The sequence below is a fragment of the Dipodomys ordii genome, unplaced genomic scaffold (genome assembly GCF_000151885.1).
Source record: "Dipodomys ordii isolate 6190 unplaced genomic scaffold, Dord_2.0 Scaffold155, whole genome shotgun sequence".
Taxonomy (NCBI): domain Eukaryota; kingdom Metazoa; phylum Chordata; class Mammalia; order Rodentia; family Heteromyidae; genus Dipodomys; species Dipodomys ordii.
In genome coordinates, this window is record NW_012267371.1 from 1,120,791 (window position 1) to 1,126,907 (window position 6,117).

The following is a 6,117-nucleotide window of genomic DNA, read 5'->3' on the forward strand; positions in this document are numbered from 1 at the left end:
CAAGTGGTAGAGCGCTCGCCTTGAGCTGAAGAGCTGAGGGACAGTGCCCAGGCCCAGACTTCAAGCCCCACGACCGACAAAAAAAAAAAAAAAAAATTCCTTCACCAGTTTTTCAATGAGTGCCTACCATATGCCAGCCACCTTAACCCCACTGTAGGTTTTGGGGGTAGAGTGATGACAATCAGTGTTCTTGCTTTTGTGCCATTTATATTCTTGGGAAGATGAGATAGAAAGAAACATATTTCATATATGCTTTTGAAGATAAACAGGGGTGATAAGCTAAAAGAGGAAGCAATTTTAGGTGGGTAATTTAAGGAAGCCTTTTTTTTTTTTTTGTGATTGTCCTGGGGCTTGAACTTAGAGTCTGTCAGTCAAGGCTAGTGCTCTACCACTTTGAGCCACAGCTCTACATCCAGTTTTCTGGTAGTTAACTGGAAATAAGAGTCTTAAGGACTTTTTTGCCCTGGGCTGGTTCCAAACCTTGATCCTCAGATCTCAGCCTCCTTTTTTTTTGGGCTGGGAGAGTCCATTATGGGGCTTGTATCTAGGCCTGAGTGCTATCCCTCAGCTCTTCAGCTCTAGGCGAGCACTCTACCACTTGAGCCACAGTGCCATTTCCAGTTTTCTGGTGGTTTATTGGCTGGCTTTGGACTGTAATCCTCAGATCTCAGCCTCCTGAGTAGGATTATAGGTGTGGGCCACGAGTGCCCAGCTTAGCCTCCTTAGAGTAGCTGGGATTATGGGTCTGAGTCATTGGTGCCCCAAAGGAAGCCCTTTTTGAAGTAGTGATGAATGAACTGAAATCTGCTCACGTGGAGGAATCCACTATTTAAAGGTCTCAAAGGAGAGAATTCCTCATGGAGGAAATAACTAATAGAGAGATTTCCAGGTGGGAACATGTTTGAGAAAGGCAGCATGTTGGAAGGAAGTGGGATAGGGATATAGAGTAGAGAGTCATTGAAAGTGGGGTGGTCAAGGTGGGCAGAGGTGGGGCCTCACAGGGCCCTACATGCCACAGGTATGGGTTTAGATATCATCTCTAATGGAGCCCACTGCCTTGTATTAAACAGGAGCAATGTGATCTGATTTAGACTTTCTTGTGTATCTAGAGGTATGGGGATTTGAACTCAGGGCCCTGACTTTTACTTGTTTTTGTTTTTTTATTCCTAGTTGGTATTCTACCACTTGATACAAAAAAGGTTCCAGTTTTTTGGGTTTTTTTCCTTTGGTGGTACTGGAGTTTGCACTTAGGGTCTTGTGCTTGCAACACAGAAGCTCTGCTACTTGAGCCATGTCCCCAGCCCTCTTTGCTGTCATTATTAGTATTGGTGTTGTTGCTGTTGTTGGTCGTGGGGCCTGAACTCTGGGCCTGGGCACTGTCCCTCAGCTCTTCAGCTCAAGGCTAACACTCTACCACTTGAGCCATAGTACCACTTCCAGCTTTTTCTGCTTATGTGGTGCTGAGGAATCGAACCCAGGGCCTCATGCATGCAAGGCAAGCACTCTTACCACTGAGCCATCTTCCCAGCCCAGTTTCCAGGTTTTTGCTGTTAGAGATAGTTTCTCAGACTTTACAGCACTAGCTGGCTTACCTTGATCCTTAATGCTCAGCCCCCTGAGTAGCTAGGATTACAGGTGTGAGCCACTTGTACCCAGCTAATTTAAGCTATAACTAGAAACCTAGTGAATTCTTTTTTTTTTGGGTCAGTCATGGGGCTTCCTAGTGAATTCTTTTTTTTTTTTTTTTTAATTGTGAAAATACTGTGCAGAGGGGTTACTATTACATGGGCAAGGTAATGAGTACATTTCTTTTTTTTTTTTTTTTTTTGGGTCCGGTCATGGGCCTGAACTCTGGGCCTGGGCACTGTCCCTCAGCTCTTCAGCTCAAGGCTAGCTCTCTACCACTTGAGGCACAGCGCCACTTCCAGCTTTTTTTTTTCTTCTGCTTATGTGGTATTGAGGAATTGAACCCAAGGCCTCATGCATGCAAGGCAAGTGCTCTACCACTGAGCCACCTTCCCAGCCCCCATTTTGGATTTTTTTTAAAGCTATTTTTGTGCTGATACTGGAGCTTGAATGCAAGGCCTCTTGCTCTTTGGCTTTTTCACTCAAGGCTGGCATTCTATCACTTGAGCCACACCTCTACTTCCAGCTTTCTGCTGGTTAATTGAGACAAGAGTTTCACTGGCTTTTCTGCCCCCTCTGGCTTTAAACCTTTATCCTCAGATCTCAATCTCCCGAGTAGCGAGGATTACAGGTATGAGCCACTAGCACCTGTCTAAACTCAATTTAAATAAAATTTAACAGTCAGGTCCTCAATCACTGTCACCACATTTTGCAATTTGGGTGGCCACATGTAGCTAGTAGATGCAATACTGGATTGCACAGATGCATTGTTATCAGGAGGGCTAACTAGAAAACATTGTATTTAGGGCACAATGTTTTGCCTTTGTGAAACACTGTGTAGTTATGTGAGAGGAGAGATTTTTTTTTCATTTGTAAAATGAAGTTGAGAAATTTAACAGGCTATGCTAGCCAGGGCTAATAAGCTACCTTCTGCTTAGGCTGGCTTCAAATCATGGTCCTCAGATCTCAGCCTCCTGAGCCTCCTGAGTAACAAGGATTACAGGAGTGAGCTACTGGCTCCTGACAGAATGTTCTCTTAAAAAAAAAAAAAAAAAAGGCCTGCACTTGGGCTGGGAATGTGGCTTAGTGGTAAAGTGCATGCCTAGCATGCATGAAGACCTGGGTTTGATTCCTCAGTACAACATACATAGAAAAAGCCAGAAGTGGCGCTGTGGCTCAGGTGGTAGAGTGCTAGCCTTGAGCAAAAATCTCAGGGATGGCACCAAGGCCCTGAATTCAAACCCCAGGACTGGCAAATAAAAAAGCCTGCCCTGGTATCATAGTATGTTGCGTAATTGTGTGTGTGTGTGTGTGTGTGTGTGTATACATATACATATATATATATATATATATGTATATATACATATATATATATGAGTAATTTCTAACTAATGTGTATATTAGGTAGTTGGGTCTTAAAGTAGCTCAGAAAATTCCTGATAGTTTCTCTCCATTTGGAAATTTTTATTCCTCTCTCTAGAGTTCAGTGGGGTGGCCCAGCATCCAGAGTCTGTGAAAAAGGTCCACCTGCAGAAGAAGAAGCAACAGGCCCAGGTCCCCCATATCCCACAGGTCTTAGAAGAAGAGCCCTTCCTTAAAGGCCTTGATCTGGAGCTGGTGGCTACTGTGGCTAAAGAGCCTGGCCCTATTGCACCTTCTACAAACTCCTCTCCAATTCTGAAATCCAAGCCCCCACCCAGTCCCGGCTTCCTGTCCCATTCCCCCACCTGTGACTGCTCTCTGTGTGCCAGCCCGGTCCTCTCTGCAGTTTGTCTGCGCTGGGTGTTGGTCACTGCAGGGGTGAATCTGGCCATAGGCCATGAGGCCCAGGGTATGGATCTGCTGCAAGTTGTGCTGAAGCGTTGCCCTGCAGCTACCAAGCGCCTTACTCAGGCTCTCCAAACTTCCTTGAAGCATAAAGCACCCCCTTCCCCTGTCCCAAGCCTATTGGATGAGATCTTGGCTCACGCATATACACAGCTGGCACTGGAGGGCCTGAGCCAGCCATCAAACAAGAGCCTAGGGAAGGTCCTGGAGTCAGGGCTGAAATTTGTGACAGCAAGGATACACTACCTGGAGCACTGGAGAGCCAGTCTGCTCTTGAGTCAGGTCCTTGCAAAGCTGGCTAGCCTCAAATGCTGCACTACGCAGCTTTTTGCAGACACCTGGGGATGGCAGCCACCGTTAATAAAAAGCCCCCCAAGCTTAGAGCTCTCTAAGACTCAGAGCCAAAAACGGTCTGGAAGAGGACGCCAGCAGGTAGCCTCTGCTCCCTCATCCCTCCATGGTAGCTCTCAGAAAAGTCTGGTAGGTGGAGGGCCACCCAGTACACCTAAACCTCTAGGCCGAATCAGGCCACCTGGTCCTCGTGTCCCTTTCACTGTGTTTGAAGAAGTCTATACTACAAAGAGCAAGCCTGAGGTTCCTCAGGCCCCCAAGGTGCATCAGCGAGTCCAGACACGCCTCAAGGTGAGACGGAACTGTGGCTAGGTGGTTTGGGTGTTAGTGGTTTTGGAGAACCTTCTGTAGAACAGTGTCCTTACGGAATAGCTTCCTAAGGTCTAGTAGAACCCTGATCTCCTCCTGTCTGCAGGACCAGTATATCCCTTTTTAATCTGTCCTCATTTTATATTCCCTCCTCTTACCAGAGTGTAATATGGGAAGTCCCATTCTGACATCTTCCAGAGGCCTGCCTTGTAGTACCTGCTGGGGCCTCCACAGCACCACCTGCTGCCAGAAAGTGTTACTAAAAAGCCCTTGGCCTCTCTCCTTGGATCCTAGGTGAATTTCAGTGATGACAGTGACTTGGAAGACCCTGTCTCAGCTGAAGCACAGCTTTTAGAGGAACCTAAGAGACAGAGCACTGCTTCCCGGGGCCGAGGCAGGGCTAGGAAGAAAATAGATAAGGTGGTTGTCCCAAGTAGTATCCCTGAGCATGCCAGCCTGAGTGGTAGAAGTCGAAGAGCCAAGAAAGTGGCATCAAGACATTGTGAAGAGCAGGGCCAGGTTGGACTGGGCCCTGAGATCATGAGGACCATCCCTGAGGAGGAATTCACTGACAACCAGATGGAAATGAGCTTTGAGATCCTCAGAGGCTCTGATGGGGAAGACTCAGCCTCAGGTAGGATGGCATGGATGAAAGGTAAATAAAGGGGGAGGGGCAGTGTATGGGGCCAAAGCTAACAAAATAAGTGATATTGGATACTGGTGGCTCAAACCTGTAATCCTAGCTGCTCAGGAGGCTAAAGGTCTGAGTATCAAAGCTTAAAGCATGTTAACTACCACACACAAAAAAAAAAGTGGAGCTGTGGCTGAAATGATACAGCATCAGCCTTGAGAAAAAAAAAGCCAAGGAGCAGCCTGGCGCCTGTGGCTCACACCTGTAATCTAGTTACTCAGGAAGCTGAAATCTGAGCATCAAGGTTCAAAGCCAGCCCAGGCAGAAAAGCCCCTGTGAGACTTGTTTCTCCAGTTAACCACTCAAAAACTGGAAGTGGAGCTATGGCTCAAAGTGTTAGAGTGCTAGTCGTGAGCAAAAGAGCTCAGGGAGAGCACTCAGGCCCTGAGTTCAAGCTTCATGACTACAAAAAAAAAAGAAGAGAGAGAAGTGGGAAAGGAGGGAGGGAGGAAGGAATTGGTGCCAAGAGAGTCCAAGAAGAAGGTACTTTTTTTTGCTTGTAGAGCAAAGGTGGGGGGAGGGGAGAAGGAAAGAAGCACCCTGAAAGTCACATTCTCTCTCTCCCCAGGTAGGAAGGCATCAGCTCCAGCCCCCGATCCAGCCTTAGGAGAATGTGAGGTATTGAGACGGGATTCCAGCAAGGTGGAAATGCCCATCCCATGCCCAGACAAGGAGAGTGACCCCAGTCCTTGGCTCCAGACCCCCTCAGCCCATGTAGCCATTGGTGAGTGTGCTGACTACTAAGGTTTGGTCACTTAGAGAAGAGTGAGCCTCTAAGTTTTCTTAATCCTTATGTCCTCCTTAGCCTATATGAGGTTCTGCCTTTGGGTCCCCACTTTGGGCTCTGAACCTGGATGGATCCTAACTCTCTGAGCTTGTTTCCCTTTTACTGTAAAAGGGGACCCCCAAGCCCAGTACAATGGCTGTCACCTGTAACTCCAGCTACTCTGGAGATAGAGATCAGGAGGATTGTGCTTTTAGACCTGCCTGGACAAAACATTAGACTGTGTTTCAATCAATAAGCTAAGTAGTGGTGCTACCTGTGATTCCAGCTATGTGAGAGGCCATAGGTAGGGAGATCTTAGGTCATGCAAAAACACAATACCCTACCTGAAAAATAAAGAAAAAGCGGGGGCTGGGAAGGTGGCTCAGTGGTAGAGCACTTGCCTTGCATGCTCAAGGCCCTGGGTTTGATCCCTCAGCACCACATAAGAAAAAAGAAAAAAGCCGGAAGTGGCGCTGTGGCTCAAGTGGTAGAGCGCTAGCCTTGAGCTGAAGAGCTGAGGGACAGCGCCCCCAGGCCCAGAGTTCAG

At 47.4% G+C, this 6,117-nt stretch overlaps 1 protein-coding gene across 1 annotated transcript in view; it reads left to right on the top strand.

Annotated features, from left to right (window-relative positions):
• Positions 1-6,117, top strand: part of Espl1 (extra spindle pole bodies homolog 1 (S. cerevisiae)) — a 41,050-nt gene that overhangs the window by 24,944 nt on the left and 9,989 nt on the right. The window lies entirely within an intron of this gene.